The sequence below is a fragment of the Macrotis lagotis genome, chromosome 8, assembly GCF_037893015.1.
Source record: "Macrotis lagotis isolate mMagLag1 chromosome 8, bilby.v1.9.chrom.fasta, whole genome shotgun sequence".
NCBI classification, from domain to species: domain Eukaryota; kingdom Metazoa; phylum Chordata; class Mammalia; order Peramelemorphia; family Peramelidae; genus Macrotis; species Macrotis lagotis.
The window spans coordinates 28,860,738-28,886,511 of NC_133665.1; the positions used below are offsets into that span (position 1 = coordinate 28,860,738).

Below are 25,774 nucleotides of genomic sequence, written 5' to 3' on the forward strand. Positions count from 1 at the left end.
GTTGATACAGTTGCCAAAATTTGGGGGCAAAGACTCAAATTCAGGTCTCTAACTCTAAATTCAATATTTTTTACTATGTTATATTATTATATATCTAGTATACTATATAATACTATATAATATACTGTCTCTTAAACTGTCCTAGGCATTATATGGGGCATAGATGTCTAGTTTTAAGGTCAAATTTCTAATCAGAAATATGTCGATTACTTATGAAATAATTAGAAAGCAAAACAATATAGGATCAAATGATGAATCTTGTCGCATGGTGATCCAGAGCCAGTTCAATATGAACTGGGTCTTGAGAACCCATAGTTAATTTATCAACATTAGTATTTACAATTCAGAAATTAGTAAATGCTGCAGATCTCAGATCTTGACTGTTGTTGATGTCTAGACTTAAGAAAATGGTGAAGATAATGTTGATAAAGTAGATGAAAATTAAAAGTGGGTCAGGCACAGGTTTTTTTTGTTTTTTGTTTTGGCCAGCTGATTGTTAAACATTTACCAGCACATCCCTGGTTATACACCCTCTAAGTTTTATAGTGGTTCAAAAAAAAGTGAAATCAGTAAGGATGAGAACAGTCTGGAGAAACTTCATGTAGTAAATGGAACATGATAAGAAAGGTGGGATGGATGAAGAGGCAGAGAAAAAGGAACACCAAGTGTTCCAGAAAAGGACCATAGCGTGAGACAGAATTCTTCCTTCATTATACTTTCCTATCCATTATGTGCTTTCTATTCAAATTCATAAGATAATAGGATTATTAATTTAGAGATGAAAAGGAACTTAACCTCAGACACCACTGAGTGCAACCATCTCATTTTGCAGATGAAAAAATAGAGACACAGACAAGTTAAGTGTTTTTTGCCCAGGAACCTGAGAAATGATGGAGGCAGTATTTGAACTCAGATTTTCCTGATTCCAAGTCCATCCCATATACTGTCTGGAACCACTCTAGTTCAGATCCTCAGGAATTATTGCAATAACTTCTTATTTGGTCTCCCTGATTCCAATCTATCTCCTCTCCAATTCATCCTCCAGAGGGATGCCTAAATGTTGGTTGTTGTTCAGTCATGTCCAACTCTTCATGGTTCTATTTGGGATACTGGAGTGGTTTGCCATTTTCTTCTCCAGTAGATTAAGGCAAACAAGGTTAAGTGATTTGCCTAGAGTCCGCAGCCAATAAATGTTTGAGGCTGGACCTGAACTCAGTTTTTCCTGACTCTGGATCCATTGTTTTATCCACTGAGCCACCATGCCGCCTCTGATACCTAAATCATTTCCCTAGAACATAGCTCTGACCCTGATCACTCAGTCCCCTACCGTTTCTAAGTTAAAATGAGAACACTTCAGTTTAGTGATTAAAGCCTGGAAATCTGGTTCCAACTTACCTCTCCAGACTCATTTAACTCTCATGATTTGTCATTCTTATGTTCCAGACTACTTGTTATTTCCAGAATTTAGCATTCCTTTTTCTGTCTCTGTACCTTTGCAAGGCTGCCTCTCTTGCCTGGAATGTATTTGTACCTCCTCTTAGAGGCAGCAAGGTCTAGTGGATATGGTGCTAGGCTTGGGTCCAGGAAAATCTAGATTCAGATTCTGCCTCTGGTATTTACTAGCTGAGCAAGCTTGGGTCAACTATGTAATCTCTGTAACTCTAAAATGAGGATGATGATAGCACTTATTTCTCAGAGTTGTTGTGAGAAGGTAATGCATATTATTGAACAGCTAGGTGGTACAGCCTGAAATCAGGAAGCTGTGAGTTCAAATTCAGCCTCAGATACTTATTAGCTGTGTGACCTTGAGCAAGTCTCTTAACTCTATTTGCTTCAATTGCCTCATCTCTAAAATAAGCGTAGAAGGAAATGGCAAACCACTCCCATACCTTTGCCAAGAAAATCTCAAATGGGGCCATGAAGGGTTGGACATGACTGAAATGAATGGGTAGCTGGGTGGTGCAGTGGATAGAAAACTGGGGTTGGAATCAGAAAGACCTGAGTTCAAATTCAGCCTTAGACCTTACTAGCTGTGTGACCCTGTATAAGATATTTAACTTAGTTTGCCTCTATTTTCTCATCTGCGAAATGGAGAAGGAAATGGCAAAGCACTCTAGTATTTCTGCCAAGAAAACCCCAAGAGGGTCATGAAGAATCAGAAATGGCTGAAAATGATCAAACTGATTTATATTGTTTCCCTCCTTCCTTTGAATATGTTGGATTTGAGAGATAATGAGGGGATTGGGAGAAGAATTTGTTGTTGAGGAGAAATGGGAACCAAGTTGCAGTTTATAGGTGCTCTCAAATAAATTAAAAGTAAATTCAGTACTGGGACAGAGAAAGTTCTACGGAAAAGAGACCCTGCCATAATATAACGTGAGGGAAGAAAAAGCTCTCCGAAATTGGAGACCACTTCTATGAAGAGGACAAGATGGGACTGAGTCAGGCAGTAATTAACCTGGGGCAATTTCAACTACTTATTCTTACTAATTAGATGAAGCTCACTTGTTTCTGTCTAATAAAATACAAGCTTTTCTGAGTCTTTCTGAATTTCATTACCCTGGGGCAAATCCCCCATTCATTCCTCCTTTTGTTACTGAGTGAATAAGGTACTACAGGGGAGACCACCTCAGTAGAACTCATTTTACTTTGCCTTTTTTAACAGAATGGGAAAGTGAGTAAGTTGGGAAAAAAAAAACAACAGCAACTTATTTTTACTCCAGTCTTTTGTTTTGATGTTAACTTTGGAGATTCAGGGCAGCAGGAATGCACAAAATATAATGAAAATATGGTTAAAGTTTCTTTTATTTTGGAAGGCAATCCTTACCCCCCCCAATTAAATATCATAAATAGGAAGGAAAAAAGCCATTTTAAAATATGATTTCACATCTCTGACTGCCTGAGTGTCTGATCTGCCTTGTTCCCCAGACTGGCAGTGTTGATGGTGAGAGAAAGGGATGGCTGATGGAAGAGGCAGGAGGGAAAAAAGAAAATAGAAATGAATTGAGAAGGGAGGAAAGACCAAGAGTAACAAGAGAGGGGAAGAGAAGAGAATAGCAGTGAAAAAAGAAACCCCAGCCTCATTTACTGTCCTTGAAACAAGAGTTATTCTAATCTCTCCCAAGGGCCCAGAAGGATGGTGGGGAGAGACAGGTATCAACATTCTCATCACCATCAAGGGCTCTTGATTCCTATCTATGGTTTGTTTCACTAGAGGCAGCTGTGGTGTAGTGAATAGAGAGCTGACATCAAAATCAGAAAGACCTGGATTCCAGTTCTATCTTTCCTACATAGCACCTTATGACCCTGGGTGAGTCACTTAACTCCTAAGTTGCTAAGGCAGCTCCTCCATAAGACTTTTAGTTGCAGAGAAGGTATTCTCTTTTGTTGATGGAAAGGATTTCATTTATTTGGAATTTCCTTCTCCTTGAAGCAGTAGAGCCCTGGGCTAGGACTCAGGATGATTTGAGTTCAGATCTAGCCTTGAATGATTACTGAACACGATTGGCTAAAAGAATTTTAACCTGTTTGTTTAACTGTAAAATGCACCTATCTTCCAGGATTGAGAGGATCATATGAGATAGTTGGTAAATATGATATACATGTTCAAGGCCTTCCCTTCTTTCCTTTCCCCTCTAACAGTGAAGCTACAAGTCTAATCTGCCCCTTCACTAAAGCTGCCTTTTTTTTTTTTGCCCTCTGCAGATGATATGTTTTCCCCCCCTATGGCCAACAGGGAATGGAAATTAAAGAGGAATGGAATGGAAATTTAGGAGGAAAGTCCTAATTTTTATAGCGTACTACATTACCAGTTCCAGAGCATATCTTCCCATCCCTCCTCTTGCCTGAGGTAGAACAAGGCTTTGGATTTTAGAAAATGGTCCCAGTTTCCCCTCTCATATTAACTTTGATCCCTCTGGATCATAGCTGTGAAAGGAGAGTCTGGAGATGTGCTTGTGGTATTAATTGTAATTAAGATCAAAGATGGAAAAAATTAATGTGTGAATACAGATACAAAAATATCTGTATGTGCTAGACTCCAAGCATAGTCATGTCTTAGGCTTCAGACACTTTATTTTTTTGCTTTTTGCAAGGCAATGGGGATAAGTGACTTGCCCAAAGTCACACAGCTAGGTTATTAAGTGTCTGAGATCAAATTTGAACTCAGGTCCTTCTGACTCCAGGGCTGGTGCTCTATCCACAGTGCCACCTAGCTACCCCTGCTTCACAAACTTTAAATAAATTTTGAGAACTGTATTTCAATAATATTGGTTTCCATTGTATTCTCATATATATTATTTTATGCATTTAAAAAGTTATTCTTCATAGCCTTTACCAGACTGTCAAAGATACCCCTAATGCAGTAACAGTTAAGAAAATTTAAGACTATTCATCCCATGATGTTTCCATAGGCATCCATGATATTCATTTTATTTTCTGGTAGTAGGCTTTACATGGACATTCCCCTCACACCCATTATTTTTACTCATAATATAATTCATTAACAATTAAGCCATGGCCTAAGCATTTCAACCTACTTGTAAATAGCTCACAGAGGGGTTTTGAGAATCAGTGGAGGCATGGCCTTTAAAAAATAGGCTTATTTTCCTGAACAAATCCCGAGTTAATGAAAGTTTTCATATTCCAAAATCTGAAACCATTGATGTTCCCTATTGGAACATAATGAGACAGTGAAGCAAATGTTTCAGGTCACATGGTTTCAAGGAGAGAAAAAAACCCCAAAACACCCATGCACACAGTTTTCTTTGAACTTGAAACAAGTAATAATAGAATTGTAGAATCAAGGAATTTAGAGTTGGAAGGTCCTTCAGTGACCATCGATTTCAACCCAAACTTGGAAAAGGAGGCTCCCCTACATAACATTTCTGACAAGTTAACGCCTCAATTTTTGTTTTAATACCTCTCGGCAACGGGGAACTAACTATTTCCCTAGAGTAACTCATTCCACTTTTGACTGGACTTAACTGTTAGTTTGTAGAAATTACCAAGTTGGACAGAGATAACTATAACTCTCTGCCTCCTGTCCTCTGTAGCTGACCAGTACTGTGGGTGATAGATTTGGAGCCAGGAAGACCGAACTTTACATTCCGTCTTAGTCACTTTACAATGTGGTTTCATGTCTTGATTCTGCCACATTTCTGTGTGACCATGGGCAAGTCATTTCCCCTTAAAATGAAGGGTTAGAAGGGATGACCACTTAGTAGTAGAGTAATTCTTGGCAAGTTATTTAACCTAGCACAGTCTCAGTTTCCTCATTTATAAAATGGATGGTTTTGAGTTTCAAATAAGAGCATATACAAAACAAACTCCTATATAAATAATAATTATTTCATTATCATTATTAGGAAATTTTTCTTGTTTTTCTTAAATCTCTTTGCAGCTTTGATCTGTTCTTGGTTCTATCCTCTGGGGTCAAAAAGAACAATCTTTTAGGTGAAGGCCTTTCAAATGCCAGCAGTTATCCTATGCTCCCTTCTCCTGAATTCTTCTTTTATAGTCTAAACACCTCCAGTTCCTTTGGGATTCTGAGAGATGCTCCAGGTTATTACCTTGTTTATTATTCTTTTTGTAATGCATCAAATATCCTGGCTGCCCCACTACTTTGGTCTTCTCCCCCCCCCCAAAGTCTTTTCCAGTTTACATGCATGTTAAATTTGTAAAGCACTTTAAATGGTAATTATTTTATTATATTCTATATTATTTGACCTTTGTGCAACTTTGTGAATCAAGAGTTCTATGTAATACATAACTATATATTGTGATTTATAAATATATATTATACATAGTAGTATACAGTTATATTATAAATATTAAGATTATGTTATATCTACAAATGAATGTTATTTAGTTGCTGTGTAGGAAACTATCAATGAAGAAATTTCTTTTACCAATACAGGTTTGCAACTGTCCTGCAATTTATCATTTTTGACTGCTGCCTGGGTTACTGAGAGATTAAGTGATTTATCCATAGCCACACACCTGGTATATATCAGAGATGGATCCATGTCTTCATTACTCTTGAACAGGAATCTCTATCAACTATTCCACAATGCTACTCAAGTACCATTTTTTTGGGGTTTTTTTTAGGTTTTTGCAAGGCAAATGGGGTTAAGTGGCTTGCCCAAGGCCACACAGCTAGGTAATTATTAAATGTCTGAGACTGGATTTGAACCCAGGTACTCCTGACTCCAAGGCTGGTGCTTTATCCACTACACCATCTAGCCACCCCTCAAATACCATTATTAAACTCCTTTTACAATTGAGGAAACAGAGGCTGAGTGATTAAGTGATTAGCATAGGGTCATTCAACCGGCACAGAATTCCTCTACCGCTATGGTCCCTTCCCCACCTCTCTCCCAAGAGTTCCCAAAAGCTAGAGCCGTAGTGATCATCTCTTCTAACCCCTTCATATTGAAGTGAAATGATTTGCCTGTGGTCCCACAGAAATAGGGCAGAAGCAGAATTTGAAATCAACAGACAATGCATCATGGTTTTTGCCACCTAGATCATATTAGCCTACTAAAATTGGTTCATCAAGCTATTCTGAAATTGGAAGTGAACGATAATTATCTTCTCTTTCTTTTGATGAGGAAGAATGGTGTGAACAACATTAAATAATACCATAGAAGGAAAGGAAGACCACATTGGGAGCATGGTGGGGCTCAGATATAACCCCATTCTGAGGTCTGACATTGGCTTCTATCTCACTTCTAATGAGGACCTATGCAAGTAATTGGCCTTGGACCTCTGTGAGGCTCAGAACTAACATCTCAATTCATATCTGCCTTTTCCTAAGACAAGAATTTCTTCTAGGCCTTCCCTAACTGCATGTTCCAGTCCTATGTTGGTTTGGAATTCCATCGAAGAGTAAGAAGGATAGTGTCTGGGAAAGTCAGATTGGAGGACAATTCAGATTCAATCCAGGACTGTCATTTAATAACCTGACTGATGTCTGGAAGGGAAGACTACTCCAGAGATTTGAAGAGGTTTGTGCTACCTTTCTAGGGCTTCTGACAGCTGTTCCAGGTTATTGTCTTATCATTCTTTTTTCTAATGCATTGCACAAAGCCTTTTTCTTTGTGAGCTGTTCAAGTCCCCTTAATTGACTTTTTCTGAGCTCAGCTGCTCCCTTTTAATTCTTCCTCTCTATCCCGGAGCTCAGGTCAGCTCTTATTTCACCCCTGGCTAGAGTTTCCAACAAACACTTTGGAAATGTGCTGTGGAAAAATGCATGGTGCTAACCTTTGAAACTAAGACATTCATTCCCCTCAGAGATGAAAGTTTTCTTTGCTGAATTCATCCATTTTAGGACAGCTTCTCTGGGCTTCTTTTGGCCCTCAGACAGAGATTTCACACTGGGTTCAGTCAGGTTTTGTTTGAGTCCAAACATCAGAAGGATAAACAAATGTTAGGCCAAGAGGAAAACAGCTGCCATGGTTGTAGGGTTCATAATGAGGGCTTCAATAGACATTATTTATTGGTATATTCCTTTGAAGGTGACTTTTAAAAATGTTTTATTGATATCTTTCATTTTTCTATATCCCAGTCCTCTCCTACATTAAACTTTCCCTTACAACAAAGCCTAATTAAAAAAAATGGAACAAAAAAATGACCTTAGAGAATATGTAAATTTATGTGTCCTACCAAAATTGACCGTTGCTTTTAATCTGAGTCCATTTTCCTTAGAAGAGTTCCTTTCATTTACTGACGGGACTTGTTTATATGTACTGGTTATAATTTTGTCATTGAATTAGGTTGTATAAGCCATCTGATCTTTCTTTGAAGTCTTCTTATTTATCATTTCTTTTTCCTTTTTCTTTTCTTTATTTGTCCTTGAATATAATAATATTTTATAATATTTACAGGACGTAATATGTTTAGCCATTTCCAATAATGCTCAGTGAAGTTATAACCAAGAAGAGCACCAAAAAACTATTAAATAATGTTTTGGTTTTTCCCTCTTTATCTTTCTTTACCAATTCCACAAAACTAAACACTAAACACAACATTCTAAAGAACAGGATGACTCAGTTTAATAATACAAAGTCTGAGGGTAGGAATATTATTATCATCCCAATTTGAAATTATGGAGTAAATATCACATTGCCATGTGATTTCTTCAAATAAAAGTGACATTTATTATCACAAAAGGGTCTCATGATATTTTTATTTTCCAACTTTTTTCTCCCGGGTACCTCTCAAGAGTTGTAGTCAGGATCATAGGTCCCTAGAGTTGGAAGGGCCCCAAAGACCATAGAGTACAACCCCTTTATTTCATAGATGAGGAAATCAAGGTCAAATGTGATACTATATATAAATGTACTTTAGGAGTTGTAATGCAAAGTAAATTACTGATTAAGTTAACCAAATTAAAGAAGCCTCCTATATTCAGAAGAGTTGGTTAGATCTTGGTTTTTCAAAAGTAACAATCATCATCATCAGGGGAGTAACTTTGATATGATAACCTGGAAGACCTTCCATGTAGTTGGACATATTGCTCTGGCTCCATAGGGAGAGATTAACTAATGATCTGATCAATCACTTTGTTCACAGTCCTCAAAATCACTCTAATGATTACTGATGATTATTCTCTAAGTAAGGTAATATGGAGAGTTCACAGGAACATTGATTCACATTAGAATCTGCATGCCCTTTGACTATATCTCAAAGAGATCAAAGAAAAAGAAAAAGTCCATATGTATAAAAATATTTATAGTGGCTCTTTTTGTAGTGGTAGACCTGGAAACTAGGGAAAATGGATCAAACAGAGTTTAGTATATGTATATAATAAAACATTATGAAATGAATGATTATAGAGAAATGTGGGATATATAAAGTATAGTGAGTAAAGTGGTCAAACGAGGAGAACAACTTAAACTCTGACTACCACAGAACAAAAATAGGTACTTTTGAAAAAATTAAGAATTCTGATCTACAGGATAACTAACCATCATTTCAGGTGGTGGCATATTGTATAAGAGTATTGGATTTGGAATCAGGAAGGCTCATCATGAGTTCAAATTTGACCTCGGACACTTACAAGCTATGTGGGCAAGTCATTTAACCTTCTTTGCCTCAGTTTCCTCATCTGTAAAATGAGTTGAAGAAGGAATTGGAAAACTACTCCAGTATCTTTGCCAAGAAAACACCCAATAGGGTCATGAAGAATCAGAAATGACTGAACAATAAAAATGATGAAGAATACTTTTGATACAGAGGTGGAGCATTAAATATGTAGAATGAGATAAATTATTAGTCATGTTCAATATGGAAGTTTGTTTTGTTTAATTATACCTATTGGTTAAAGAGGGGAAAAGGGGCTTAGAGAGGATAAGCAGTAGGGCCAAGTAGAGTATAACACTGGTATAAGTGGGAGGGATTTGAACAAAGAGACTTTCCACTGGACTAAATTCAAGAGACTCATTCAAGATTAGTCAGGAGTAGAGATGCAAACAGACCAAGTGCCCACATCAGGTGGTAGAGCAGATAAAACACTGGGCCTGGAACTGAATTCAAATTTGACCTCAGACATTTTCTACCTGTGTGATCCTGGACAAGTCCCTTAACTGCTGTCTACCTCAGTTTCCTCAATTGTAAAATGGGGATAATAAGAGAAACTAATCTCAGAGTTACTGTGAGGCTCAAATAAGATATATTTGTAAAGGATAGTGCCTGGCCCATAAGAGGTGGTTTTAAATGCTTATTTCCTTACTTCTTCCTATATCCACTTTTTAGAAACCAAAACAAGCAGGAGGTCATGTTGGTAGTAGCCCTATGGAACTATAACAGCAAAATGGCAGCATCTAGAGGTGCTGCTTTAAGTTTTGCAAAATGTTTTACCCATTATCATCTCATAGGATTCTCACAGCAATGTTATAAGGTAGTATATTCAGGTACTTCATTTTACTGTCAAATATTGAAATATTCTGTTTTCAGATGAGGAAAATGAGATTAGAAAAGTTAAGTGACATACTCAGTCAACTACTTAAGTGTTAGGAGGAAGACTTGAACCCAGGTCTTCTAGATGATCGCTCTTCCCACCAGATAATGCCATTCCTTTACCTGAGTGGCAGACACAGTTTGCATCATGCAAGAGAAGAGTAACTTGATTTGCCTTCGGCCAGAGCCTAAGGCAGAATTTACTGCAGGAGCCAGACTGACCTTCAGGCCAGCAGAAATTGACAGGGCAGAATTGATCTCCTTAATTAAGATGCTACTAAGAAGTACCCAAGGACCGAAGGGATTCTTGTTTCTTGGCTCCCAAGGGCCACCTTGCCCAGCTTCCCCTCCGACAAGAATTTCCAGATTGAAATCTTATATTGCTGCCACATTAACTTTGGATACCTTGCCCTTTTTCTTATATTTGCTTCTCTTATAATTCAATGAAAAAAAAAACCCAAAACGAAAAATGGTGCACTGTTCTACAACCTTGTGTTAGCTGACAAGAGAGTAGGGACCCCAAGAAAAACAACCACTTGAGTTCTTTATTTTTTGCAGTAATTAAAATGAGAACTGGTGTGGTTTTTTAAGACATTGCCCATGATGATGATGAAATTCATAATAACAATAATGACAGTGACAAAATAGCTAGTATTTATATAGTGCTTTAAGATTTACAAAGAGCTCTATATACTTTATATAGAAAGAGTTTATATGCCCTATATACAAGGAGCTTTATATATCTTATATAGAAAGGGCTTTATAGACCTTATATAGAAAGAGCTTTGTATACTTCATATAGAAAGAGCTTTATACACCTTATATAGAAAGAGCTTTTTTATATACCTCAAATAAAAAGAGCTTTATATATCTCTTATAGAAAGAGCTTTATATATGCCTAATATAAAAAAGAACTTTACATACTTCATAAAGATCTTTATATACCTCATGTAGAAAGAGCTTTTTGTACCTTATACAAAAAGAACTTTTTACACCTGATATGTTAAGTTTTATGTACTTTATATTCCTTATATAGAAAGAGCTTTACATACCTTCAATGTACTTTATTTACAAAGTATTTTATATACCTTTATTTACCTTATCTGCAAAGATCTATCTTATGTCTGATCAACTTGCTTATTAAGTTGAGCACTGTGTTAATAGTCATAGCCACCATTTATAAATTACTTTCAATTTTTAAATGTGCTTTTTGCATATTATTTCATTATGATTGTCACAATGTTATATAAGGAAAGAGTTGTTTTCATTTTCAGACGAGGAAACTGAGGATTTAAATGGTCAAATCATTTGCCCAGGGTCACACTGCTAACAAGTATCTAAAGCAGAATCTGAACTCAGGACTTGTTCCTTCCAGCTCCAACTTTCACTACATTGGGTGACTTAGTTGCCACATCCATCTAAGGGACTCTAAAGATGATCAGACATCTTACATTAGAACTGGAAAGGACCTTCAAGACCTTCTGGTCAAATTCCCTCCTTTTACCAAAGCATAAAGAGGTAGTATGATTTTTCCAAGCTCACACAAGTGTTAAGTGGATGAGCAGGATTCAAACTCTGGCTCTCTAACTAGGGTCAACATTCCTTCTTTATTACCAGGTAGATTGGATTCATATTTCAGAGAACTTTAAATGCCAGGCAACAAAGTTTATATTTTATCTTGGCCATAGGGAACCAAGGAATGCTTTTAAGCAGGTAAGTGAAAGGACAAGAATTGAAAAATGGGATGGATGAGAGAGAGAAGATATGAGGTGTAAATATAGGAGATTTAGGCATCTCATTTGTCTTTTGTTTTCTCTTGAGCTTTCAATTCATAACCTGTCTAAGCAGACAGAGTGACCCTAGAGTCAGAAGCATACACCCAACCATAAAAGTAAACAAATGATTGAGAGATAATAAAAGTCCAAAATATAGTCTCTAAGAATAGTACCTAGTGCTTTTATATAGTGCTTGAAGATTTTCAAAGCATTTTACAAAAATTATATCATTTGGACATTACAGCAACTTTGTGCGTATATATATATATATATATACACACACACACACACACACACACACACACACATATACATATACATATACATATACATATACATATGTCCCCATTTTATAGATAAGACAATTAAGGCTAAGAAGGGTTTTGTGATTTACCAGGGTCCTCCTACTAGTAAGTGACTGAGGTAGAATGTGAAATCAGGTCTTCCAGATTAGAAGCCTGGTGCCTTATCAGTTATACCACTTAGCTACATTAATAAAACACAGTGTAGTCTTATCACTGGTCCTCAAATATTTCTTGGCTGTGGTTCATTCTACTGAGGCAGAGGTACTATGTCCTTTGCCTTATTTCTACAAAACTAATCAATTAACCAACCAGTGAACTAATAATGGCAACAATAGCGCCCCCCCCCAAACACACACATAATGGGTATGATTGTGAGGTGTTGTTTTTGATAAGACCCCAAAGAGGTGATGTCTGGCTCTTATTGAAAAGAGTAAATTATTAATTCCTGACAAAAACAATGGGGTATTATCATATTAAATCCATTAATAATAACAAAGCATTCTTAGACCAGCAGTAGTCATATAAACATCACAGCATATCAGGATGAAGACACGTGGGTAAGGAAACATATACTACATTATCCTGGGCCACGATAGTTTACTTCCCATCATCCTGAGTTGATGTTATCTCTTTCAACTTTGCAAATTTGAGTGTTGTCCAACCAAATTAAAACTCATCTCAATAATTCAGTTCTAGTATACACTGGCACTCTGAACCAGGACTCTTTGAGTTGCATGAAAAAGTAGGCCCCATTAAAATTCTTCTTCTGGCAGCATCAGATAGAAACACAAGCAGGCACACTATAATAGTTGCATTAATAATGTATTCTTTTATCTAGTGCCTTTCATCCCAAAGGGTTCCAAAGAGCTTTACAAACTTTACAAATGGTACATATGTGTGTGGGCCTCTATATTAACCTTGCAAAGAGTTTTCCAAAATCATTAAGCCCACAAAAACTTGACTCATAATATTTTTATTCCTCCTGTTCCCATTTACAAATGATGTATTTCTCTTGGAACTCCCATTCTCTCTCTAGATCCTTGTGTCAGTAAATTCTGAGAAGTCAATTTCCCACTTGCACCAAATTATTTTGGTGAGTTCTTTACAGTGAGTTAAATGGACTCAAAATGGAAATGCCTGCCTGGTCTGATTTATCTGAAGACACCTTTATATTATTTAGAATTGTGTATTTCATTTCTATCCCACACAGTTCGGACCCAGCAAAGAAACCTTTGAGGTTATCTTTAAGGGTGATTGCTCATGTTTATTTAGTGAATTAGGAGTTACTGTTGGCTGGTTGATCAGGAGGCATCAAAACCTAGACTGGGTCCTGGACCAAACAAGACACATGGACTATCTTCCATTATTAGAATGTAGGCAGTTTATCCTTTTTTTTTAGCCCTTATGGTTGTTTGCTCTGTTTAAGTTTCTTTTATCCCTGTGTTTCAGAGTTTCTACATAACTGGTGTTTTCATCAGTAATGCTTAAAAATCCTCTATTTCACTGAAATGAAATCAGATCTCTTTCTCTCACATCACCCTCCCAGCATAACCATGAAGAGGCATGGCATAATCCTGACCGATGGTCACGCTGGAAGCCATGGCAGAGAGTGATAATGATAAGAAAGTCATGATATTAGCATGACATTAATATGGCTCAATTATGACAGATGCAGCAGAAATGAATGAGAGAATGTGACATTGGCAAGAGAGGAATGGCAGATGCTGGCATTGGAATTGCAGAGGTATGACTTTGGCTGATGGACATAGACATGACAGAGGTGCAACAGCTGCATGCCAAAAACATGGCACTGGAATGATGTACAGATAATGATGTGACAGAGAAGTGGCAGGCTCATGACATCAGCATGACACTGGTATGACATGTGACAATGCCATGACAGAAACAGGTGAGATAGATGATACAGGGGCTGGCTTTGTGATTTCATTGATGAAAGGACCCCCAGATGAGAAAATTTATTCTACCAATGAAAGTTGGCATCTTCTCTATATCTGAAAGTTTTAGAGAGTTGTCCAAGCTACTAAGAGATTAGGTCATTTGCCCAGGAACACAGAGCTAATATGTGTCAGAAATAGGTAATATAAGTACTCCTACCCTTTTTCATAGCAAGAAAAATAGGGCTCAAAGAGATTAAGCAATCTGCCCATAACTCAAAGCTCAGTCTTTTGACTCTCATAGTTCCCAGTATATGGTAAGCAATTAATAAATGCTTGTTGATTTGTTCCTAGGATTCTAATAGAGGTCTAATCTCTTTCAGAGGCTAAAGAAAATTGTCATAATTTCCCCTCAGTTTTTTCTGCTATGAGTTAAACATTTATAGTTCCTTCAACCAATTCTTATATAATATGAACTCAAGGCACTTCACCATTTCATTTGTCTTACTCCAGATTCTTTCCAACTTATGAATATTCTTGCTAAAATATGCTTTACAGAAATGAACACTTTCACTATGAATATAAAAATATATCTCTTGAATGGGGGGATAGGTTGGGGGTGGTAGTGATATTTAGAATATTATAGAATCTTAGAATTGAAAGAAATCTTTGAAATCAATTGTTACCATCATCAGAGACTTCCATCATAACTGAGCTCTCTCCATGAAACTAACATTCTTTTGGAGTATTTGAAAATATTCCTACTAAAGGAAAAAGGCTAACAGCTTTTAAAGCTCTCAGATCTAAGAGAAAAATTATAAACTGCTGAAAAAAGAAAAGACCCAAAGTTCACTTTTTCCTCCAGACAGAAAACTATTAAGTTCAACACCTCAATCTTGAGGCAAAGAAGAATAATAACACAGCAAGAAACACTTTTCACGACCATCTATATAATAAAGGCAAATACCATAGATTCACATCTACAATTGCAACCTTGTGCATTTCTTTTCTGACTTTCTATAAATAATTATGTATTTTTCATCCTGAGAATATAGAGGAGCAAAAATAGATTAAAAGCCTGGAAATGCAAAGCTTATTTAAGATGAACAAGTCTCTTTTTTTCTGTTTTTATCAGTAAAACTGCAATAATGATTTGGATTTGTCCAACAAAAATACTATGAGGAATAACACTGATTGTCTAAAACAGGATGTTCCACCTTTTTAAAGTTTTTATTGAAACAACAGACAATATATTTTGATTTGCCATTTTAATTTTAGTGAGAGCTCTCCCTTAGCTTGGCTTTGTTTAATAAAGCATTTAGTAAACCCATAGTGGGCTGCGGGCGGCTTGGCTGCATTTTGGACAACCCTGGTCTAAAGGATAAGAGTCTCATGTATTTCATTAAAGAACATTAATTTTTAAGTAATGGAGGAATTTTAAGAATATCTTGTTCCTTTTTTATAGTGGGTTGGTTGCTAAATAATTCTTCATTCATAAATGTGCTTATTTTCTTTCTCCAAAATGGAAACTTCTTTAATTTGCTTAGAGAAAGGAATTTGCTTTCATTTTAAGAATTCTAAAGGAACACCATAAGTTGGTGTAGTTTCAAAGGGAAGTCAAGGGACTTGAACGCAAGAGACCTATATCTGAAAGTTAGGTTTGTATCTTACGTTTGACATTCTCTAGTTGTATGACCATAGGCATACTATTTTAACATTTCTGAATCTCCATTTTCTCAACTGTAAAGATGGGTATATATAATTGTATGACCTACCTCAGATTGGTTGTGAAGAAAGTGTTTTATAAATCTTAAAATATTACATAAAAGTACAATATTATTCTGATGCATGGCAGCTTAATATATATTAGCCGTGCAACAGCCTGCTAGTTTCAATAGGAAACATCATGTGTGGAGATCATTATAGACATTTGCTGTTTTTGTTTTGAATAAATAGGTGTGGTGAGGATTGAAATCGCCCCTTTCTTATTGTAACATACTTTGGCAAATTTGCTGAATCCCCTTATACTCGTGGGGATATAAAGCTAATCACCTCAATATATTGTGAATAAGATCTCACTAAGAATCACAAATAAAACGTTGCTCTTAGAATAATGGCAATACCTAAGTCAGAATGGTAGCTGATTTTAAACTTCTCTTCCCATTTTTCACTGGATAGAATAAGAGGAGATGATGGGAGACTGACTTAAGCATTACATAATCAAGACTGTACCAAAATTAGCACTTCCCAAACTAGAGAAACCAGCATTCCATCTGGTTGGATCCAAATGCAGCTGCTTTCTATCTATTCCTGCACAACCCCCTCCCCCTCCCCTTTCTCCACCCCTGCCAACTTCCCTTCATTAAAAATACTGCTTTTTAGACACCAATATTTGAGAAATGTCAGTCAATTATAGTCTCTCACAAAGTACTCCTCTTCACCTTTAATCTAGTCTCAGTCCCAAATTGCAGATCACAAATTAAACTTTTACTCCTTTATCCAAAAAGAATAAAATAAGGAATTAGTGTACAAATTCTTGTATTTTAAAATATTTTACCACCTGGACATTATTTCTCTTGCCCCATAAAAGTCTGACTTATCCTTTATAAGGAAATAAATAGATAATATTTAGAGTTTACGCCTATCTTCTTTTGGCTACATCTCCTCCACGGCCTCTCTATATTTCCCAAAGAACAAGGCAGCTTCAGGCTCTTTGTTTAAACTGCTTCTCTCTAGGATATGTGGCCTTTTGACCAAATGCTTGGAGTTAGTGAGAGGTCTTTTAGAAGTGTTACCTGAGAGATCAAAGGTAGATCAAAGAATCACCATGAGGCAAATTTTTCTCATTTTCATACTGTTTAAACATAGTTATTAAAAGTTCTTGAACCAACAGAGTGATTATTCTGATTTATTTAATCTAGCTAAAATTTTACCAAAAAACAAAAGTAAACAAAATAATAGACTCACTAAATCTGTCCAAGAGCTAAGTCTTAGAAACCAAGTATTTCAAAATCACTGGATAGTCTTTAAAATGCTGTGAGCTAGTACATTCTGTTCTTTAAATAGCTCCTGTTGAGCACAGGTTACATGAAGGTTAATATGAGGCAGAGGCAGCTTATGCTACTTTGAAAAGGGAAAAAAAATTTTTGCTTTCTTTCAATGTAAAAGAAGATTTATACTTAAACCAATATGAGATTTATAGGAAGGCATATTAATAAAGCAACAATTTTTCCAAACTATAATCAACTCAAAATTCGGGGAATATATAGGTCATGAGTCCTTTTTCTTTCACTTCCCATGTAAGATTGTCTCCTTGGTTACTGTGAGGAAGCTGAACGGGGGGGAAAAAAGGAACCTCAATGTCTGAAAAGCATTAGATAAAGGTATAATATCTTTAAAGTATTTAAGTCTTTAAAAATAGTTTATTATTTTTTATTCTTCAATAAACATCTTCCCCCCCAAACTGTCTCTTTTATTTCTTCCAATTTGCTTAAGCACATAAAAAAAGAAAGAAAAATAAGGCTCTTAATATATAGCTGCAGTTCTGCAAACCAAATGTCTACATTAGCCATGTCCAGAAATGTATGTCTTTTTTCTGCATTTAAGTTACTCACCTCTCTTTCAGAAGAGTAAGTGGCATATTTCATTTTCATTCTTTTTGATTTTTGAATTATCATGGTGTTGATTGAGATTCTAAAATCTTTCAAAATTATTTTTCTCTATATTTTTAATTATTGTATATTTTTAAATTTTTTTCTCACTTTCCCTTATACCATTTCATAAAGATCTTTTTGCTTTCCTCTGTGATTGTCTATTCAACTGTTCTAATTATTCAGTATTCAATAATGATATTCATTATATCATAAAGCACAAGTTACTTAGCCATATCCCCATGGGACACTCCCTCACTATCCAATTTTTGACTGTCAAACAGCAGATACAAATATTTTTTACAGATTCTTTTTCTCTATCTTTATTTACTTTGTGGTACAGATGTATTGGTGATATAGCTGGATCAAAGAGTATGCTTACACAAATTGGTAATAGGTTGTGTATGTGGCGGCGGTGGTGGGGTGCTCATTCCAAATTGCTTTCAGAATTGCTGGACCAATTCAAAGTTCCACCAGTATTAGTATCAGTATTCTTGTTTTCCTACAGCCCCTCCAACATTTTCATTTTCCTCTTTTGTCACCTTTTCCAGTCTATGAGATGTGAATTGGAACCTCAAAGTTAATTTATCTATTTATCATAGAGATTTAAACCATTTCCTATACGATCATTGATCACTTGGTTTTTTTTCATTGAAAATTGCCTATTCATGTTTTTTGACCATCTTTCTATTATAGTAGGCCACCTCATAAATTTTAATCAGTTCCTCATATGTCTCTGTGTATATACATTTATGTACACACACACACACACACACATATATATAATATGTACATTTTTTTTGGATATGAGACTTTATCAGAGAAATTGGCACAAATATTTCTCTCCCACTTAAACTGTTTTGCTCCTAATTTCGACCATATTAGATTTATTTGTGCAAAATCTTTCAAATTTCATATTATCAAAATTGCCCTTTTTATCTTGTGTGATATGATCACCTTTTCAGTAGAGAACTCTTAATCACAGATCTAAAAGTTATTTTTTTTCTCCTTGCTCCTCTAATCTGTATATTTATGTGACCATTTATATCTAGGTCATGTATTCATTTGTAGCTTACCTTGTTGTATTGTTTAAGCCCAATTTATCAGACGGCTGTTCCCAGTAAGGGGTTTGGGGCTTTATGAAACACAATGGCACTGTGTGTTTGCTTCTGTATGTTGTGTTTCCAATCTGTTCCATGAACTGACTTCTCTCTTTTTGTCTGCCTCTCTTTTCAATCAGCACCATATCATTTTAATGATTACACTTTGTAGTACAGTTTGAGATCTGGTACTGATAAGACCTTCCTCTCCCCACCTTTTAAAAATTTTTATTCTTAAGATTCTTGATCTTTCTGCCTTCATATGAATTTTGCTATTAATATTTCTAGGCATATAAAAATGGGATAGCATTGCAGTAAATTAATTTAGATAGCAGGGACTACTATAGCATATTTTATATATGTATCTCTATTCTTTTATTATGTGGACCATTATATTATTGGACTATTCACGAGTAATTCATGTTTCTCCAACTATTTATATCATTTATTTCCACAAAGAAAATTTTGTAGATTCATATTGCTCAAGTGAAATTTGATAAATTCCTCAAAACACAAAAGTCTAACAATCTAGCTTCTAAGTTGGGAGCAACAGTTGGGAGGATGAATGCTGCTTCCCGGGATAATGGAAGCACATGTCAATAGAGGCAGGAATTAGCCTGTGTCCATTTCTCTTCACTTTTGTGAACACTGTTTGAATCTTCTCACATCTATATTTTGGAGAAACATTCATTTCCAACTATCATCAGGTACCATTAATCCCACCGAAGGGCAGTTAGGTGGTGCAGAGGATAGAGCACCAGTCCTGGAGTCAGGAGGACCTGTGTTTGAATTCAGTCTCAGACACTTTTTACTCGCTTGTGTGTAACCTGGGGCAAATCATGTAACTCCACTGCCCCACCCCCAAAATAACAACAACAACAACAACAATAATAATACCATTGAACCCAAGTTCAGGCTGGAGTAGCATAATGTATATATAGATAAACCCATACACGCATACATATATACATACACATTCATGTATGTATGTTTGTAATACATGCAGACGTGTGGATGTTTACATCACATACTCCACCTTCACTTAAACTGTCTTAAAAGTGCTAGGTCTTGTTGGAAAATTGTTAACAATAAAATCTCGGGGAGCAAAAAATGTTTCCAAATCTTGGTTGTTGCTGAAACATAGACATTGTTTTCTCCTTTAACTTCTAAGCATTACCAAGCCTTCTCCTATGTACAGATATGCATATAGGTTACTATTTTATATATCACCTGGAGGAAAGGCATATTCATAGAGAATGCAGGTGACAGGGAATACAGGATGAGGGGTATAGGTGAAGGACCATATATTCTCCGAGAATGAACACACGTCAGGGACCCGTGTGGCCATGGCATATAAATGGGGAGATGTGTTCGGTGGCCAGGGCTAAGTATACTCTTGATATTGCAGAACTGCTGACCCCCTTTAGGGATGCTATCACATTTCTCTGTTAGGGATCAAAATGTCCCTTCTAGGGTTGAATCTTTACTTCTGATTTATCTCCTGATTATCTCTCTTGGTTGTGTTTATCTCTGATGGTATCATCTAGGTTTCATGTCTTTAGGACTATCTGCTGCTCTCTGCTTCTATCAACAGAGATGCACTGGAAAGTCACTGACAAAGACAGCTTTGTTTCTGGGCACAACCTAGCTTTGAGCCACCAAACCAAGCCAGGGAACTAATAAAAGCTAGAAGGCTAATACTGACCTGAGATTCTTTATCCCAGGCAAGTATCTGATTTGATGTTAAGAAATTCCGTTTTTTAAATCCCCAATTACGATCCCTTGTTCCCAGACAATTTTAGGGACTCACTTGTTACACCCTTTAAAACAATGCAGATTGATAGGGGCCAGGACAACATAATCCTCTTTGCTTCCAACCTCCTGCCAATGCAAGATAGGGGTAAGTAATATCAAAAGCTGGGTGAGGAAGTCAGAGTCCACATTTCTGCCATTAGTATTTTATAAGTACCAGCAATAAAGTCACTGTTTTGTATTATAACTAAAGCAAACTTCCTAAGGCTCCCTATATACATTTTCCCCTAAAATCATTCAAAATTATATATTCTTTGTAATCTGCGTATTTTTGGTTTGGCTAAAATTATAATCCCTAGGAAGGCAGAACCAGTGACTATGATAGTAATTTAAGTATCAGGTACTTCTGGGCTTTTTTGTAACCAGCCATTCTGGAGGTAGAAAATTCAATTCATCTCCCCTTACTAGCCACCACTGCCTACATCGTTTGCAATTGCCCAATATGATATTGTTGACAGACTGGCTAAATAAAACACACAGGACTGGCAAGCCCATAGCCTTTTTGGGAAATTTCTATGATACAAGTGTTAACTATTGCAAATCTGTTCTTCAAACTGAAACTGAGAATGTTAATTCCCAATACTATCCTTAAAATAAAAATACATTCTAGAAAACAGAATAGCTGATTCATACGATTCTATAGGTACATAAGATTTAAAGTTGAGATATTTGTTTAATCAATTTAATGCCTCTTTTTAAAGATTTGTAAACTAATAAAAACAGCTAAAGTGACTTGTCTAGGGTCAAGTTTTGACCCCAAGTTGTCTAACTAGAGAACAAATGTTCAAATTTAGTAAGGAAGGAGATGAAAATAAGGGTTCTGCTATGCTACCTGGGCTTATCTGATGTGGAGTAGAAAGTCCATGGGATAGAGGGAAAGAACAGGGAGAAAGGAAGGAGATTCTGAAATGAGGTGAAGCCTGGGACACCTGCACATGCAAGTAGATGTGTACACATGTATGCACATATTGGTGTGTATACATAAACTGTTTTGTACAGAAATATTCATATTGTATTACAATGTATTTATTACATTGTATTTATTATATACACATACTTCCATGTGTAGGAATAGGTGAATATGAATGTATATATTCATTTTATATAGCAATAAGCATGCACATATACATGTAGAAATCTCTACATGTTCATGTGAATGTACATCTATGTACAAATATATTAAACAGAAACGTGTATGTGCATGAATTTTACATGCACATACATACATGTTTACTCTATAGAAAGACATATATAATGGTAATGTATACACATGTATGCTCCCATTGTCTAGAGAAATGTGCATGTACAGCTAAATATTATTTATGTCTCTATATAGAATTATATACATGGCATATACATATTTATATATAAAACATGCAGTGAATGATGTATAAAACACAGGTATGTGTACACATCAATATGCACATATAGGAAAACAATGTATATGCATATTAATTCACATTTACATATATACACCTGTGTACCTTTATAAATATGTGCACATATAGGTATGCAATCATGTACGTACACTTCTATACATAGGTGTGTCTATGTGTGTAAAAAAAGAAAGGCTTGGATTTTTAAAAGATTTGAAGCACTTCCCCCTCCCCCCACCCCACTCCTGCTTCTCCTGAAAAAAGCAGAAGAAAAGGCAGACATGAATACCTAGTTAAAAACTTAGTTAAGAAAGAGAAGCTGGGATCCTTAAGCTTCTTTCTTCAAAGCTCAGCTCAAGTGCTACTTTATCCTGCTTTTAGACCCCATTTGTTAGGACCCTCCCCACCTTCCAAAACCTCCCTCCCCCAAATGTATTTACTTTGTTCTCAGCCACCCATGTCCATGTTATTCTCTCAACAGAATGAAAGCTTCTCAAAAGCAGGAACTGCTTTTTTATTTCTGTATACCCCAAACCTACAATTTGTCTAGTACATACTTTGATGTGTCTTAAATAAATGATTATATATCCTTCCCACTTCTACAGGTCTTGGCAAGCCACCTGTAGGAGTCCACCTTCAAGCACCCCCTCTCCCCCACCCCAATTTCCTTGTAAGTTTCTTTTTAGTTGGTTATTCAATTTTCCCAGGTGGGGTGGAGATTTAAAAAAAACAAAAAAACTTCTGCAAGCTAAGCTCTAAACCAAGCTTGTGTTTGCTCACCAGTTTTCCTTTTATTTCTCAAATCCAGTCCCTTTATAAACATTATCTTCCTAAGACAAATGAAGTTTTTGTTTTATCAGGAATGCACTTTTAAATAATGCATATTATACCTTAATATGGTTTTAACATGTTTCTACAACCTAATGTCCCACTGACCATTCATATTATCATTGGAAAAGATTCCAAACCAAATTGAAGTGAGCAAAAAGCTTTTAGTTATATAGAACTTCAACTATGAGGATTTAGCTCACTTTTTTTTATGTTAAGACTTCTAATTAACTGCCAGAACACTTTATATATATATATGTACATATGACAGAACATCTTTCTTCCCCCCAAAAAAATTCACACAAGTTTCTCAGCAAAATGTAATATTTATTGAATATCTGATTCAGTAAAGAAAGCTTAAAGTACGAACACAAACTGCAACAGCTCCACGGTGATTGGTCTTGGTGCAAAAGCGGACTCGGGATCTGCACTTGGGTAAAGCCAGTGGGGACGTTTTCAGGCCTATTAATATATTTGTGCCACTGTCGGACAAAACTACTGCCTCTTTAAAGGAAGGGGCTGGGGCTGAGGAGGGAAAGAGTTAGTTCTCTCAGAGGGAATAATTCTTGCATGTGCTTAAAAGTTCTAAACTTCTCTGGGAGGAGGGACCTACAAACGATCAACTGCAACGGGCTTAGCTTAGCATGGGGAGCTTATAAAACCTTTCCAAGTCTATTCACAATGCTGCCGTGGATCTGGATGTTAACCAATGCTTCTTCTGGGTTCATGCTGCAACCTTCATTCTTCACACAGCACTGGAAAGCATGGAAAGGTCGGTAGGGTGCTTTAATGAAATATACATGAATCTTCAGATAATGGAGGATGGTACATACATAGATATATATTTTTTTTAATAGAAAGTTCCTTCAGTACATGGTGGTGGGGTTGATGTTTTCTTGCATTTCTGCACTGTCAGACTCAGTTCCAATGCCTTCAAGATCTCTTTCTGAGAATCCAAAGCCCCTGAGGATGCTGAGCACACTGTCACCTCCAGTGGCCTGCCTCAGGGCCTGCTCCATTTGCTCTCGGCGCTTGGATTCAAACTCCAGAACTTCCTGTAGCTTCCTCTTGGCCTTCTTCTCCTTCTTCAGGCGCCTCTGGACGGTGGCCCGGCTCTGCAGCTCCACGGCCAGCTGCCTTTCCAGGGTCTCCCGCATCTCCCTCTCCCTGTAGAGCTCCATCCTCAGCTCCTTCTTCTCCTCTTGCATCTGCCTCTCCTGGACTCGGGCACTGTCCAGAGCCACTTTCAGCAGGAACTGAATGTTGGTTAGGAGCGTTTCCACGGAGGAGAGGCTATCGGCAAAGATGAAGGGGGCGGCGAAGCCGGGAGCCACGATCTGCCCGGCCAGCTGGCTCTTGTCGAGGTTCGGCTTCATCACGGGGATGGCGATCTGCATCTCCCCGGTCTGTCTGGCTTCCCAAACTTGACTGTAAGCATCTTGCGGGCAAGTTCCCTGCCTGATGCTCCTTTTTGTCCCCCACAGTACCTTGTGCTGGATGAACAGCTCCTGACTCAGGGACAGGACGTTCTCCTTCTGGAGCTTTTTGGGGTTCGAGCCTTGGCCTGGGTCGGGGAGCTCCTTCTCTCCGTCCTCGGGCGCCCTGGGCGTGTCCTCGGGCTGCGGGGAGCCGCCGCCGCCGCCGCAGGCGTCCAGGCCCTCGGGCCCCGCGCTGGCTTCGGGCGCGGCGGCCGGCTCCGAGCTCTCCGGCTCCCGGATCACCGAGGCCCCGGCCCTGGAGAGCGGGCTCTGGCCCTGCCTCTGCGCCGCGGCCGCCATGTTGGAGATGGCGTTGAAGTGGTTCATCTGATGCATCACCATGGCAACCGAGGCGGGCGGCAGGCTGACGGGGAGGAGGGGGTGGGGCAGCATCATGAAGGGCAGCTCCAGCCCCGCGGCCGGGCTCAGCTCCGGGCTGGGCGCCTCGGCCCTCTCCGGGGCCGCCTCCTCCTGGAGGCCGCCGGCCGCCGTCAGCTTCATCTTGCGGGTGGGCTTCGGGGCGTCTGGGGCCGCTAGCACACGGGGCGCGGAGCGGAGGCCCGGACCACAAAGCGGCCGCGGGGCGCGGGCATTGTCCGGCCCCGGCTCTCCCAGGCTGCAATGGCGCCGCGGGGGTGGGGCGTGCCGGGCCTGGCGTGGGGGATGGGCGGGGGTCGCGGCCGGGCCCCTCTCTCTCTCTCTTCTCTCTCTCTCTCTCTCTCCCCGCTCCCGGCCCCCACAGCCCCCTTCCCCGAATTCGGACCTGCTCGAGGGCGTCCGCCGCGGGCGATCCGGCCGGCCTCCGGGGCTCCCTGCAGCGCGCGCGGCCCGCGGGCCGGGGGGCGGAGGAGCGGCGGCAGCTGCGGCCCGTCCGCGGGCGAGGAGCCACTTCCTTAGGCCGCGGCCGAGCGGCGGGTCTACCCCCGGCAGGCCCCGCCCTCCGCGGCCGCCCGCCGCCGCCGCTGGGACTGAAGCTGTTAATCCGGGGGGCCGGGGGGCGGGGCCGGAGCGGGCGGGGGCGCCGGCGATTGGCCGGGGGCTGGGCGCGGCCCCGCCCCGCGCTGCCGCCCGCCCCCGCGCTGCCGCCCCTCCCCCCGCCCCGCCGCAGCCGCCCCGAGTGGTCTGGAATTCTACGGGCCCCGCGGCCGGGGTCGCGCTCGGGGTGGGGCTCCCTCCGGGCTTCTCGGCCTTTCGGTGCGGGCCCCCCGCCCCCCCAAACGGGCTCGTGTCTACCCCAAACCCCGCCACCTCCGGCCAGGGAAGGACGCACCAGCTGGGGATTGATTTTCTCCTCCCCTCCCCCGCTTCCACGTCGGCCTCCTTTTCTTCCTCCCTCCCCCTTCTTGTATCCTTTCATTCCCCTCTATTCCTCCTTTCCCCCCCGTTTTTCACCTTTATTCCCTTCTCCTCTCCTCTCTTTCGTTCTTCTTTCCTCTATCTCTATTCTCCCTCGTCTTCCGTTTCCTCCATTTTGCTCTCTCCTCCCTACCTCTATTCTCTCGATTCTTCTTCTCTCCTTTATTTTCCCTTTCTTCCTCTCTCCTCTCCTTTCCTCTTTCATTTTCTTCCATCCCCCTTATTTCTTTTCTCTAATT

At 38.8% G+C, this 25,774-nt stretch overlaps 1 long non-coding RNA gene and 1 pseudogene across 1 annotated transcript in view; both read right to left on the reverse strand.

Moving 5' to 3' along the window:
- The window catches only part of LOC141495381 (uncharacterized), a 68,642-nt gene extending 43,615 nt beyond the window's left edge, over positions 1–25,027 (reverse strand). Inside the window, exon 1 of the long non-coding RNA XR_012470753.1 lies at positions 24,943–25,027. This is a non-coding gene — a long non-coding RNA (uncharacterized LOC141495381). The remainder of the gene's footprint in view (positions 1–24,942) is intronic.
- Positions 23,008–24,767, reverse strand: LOC141495380 (dachshund homolog 2 pseudogene; annotated as a pseudogene).
- Positions 25,028–25,774: the final 747 nt, after the last annotated feature.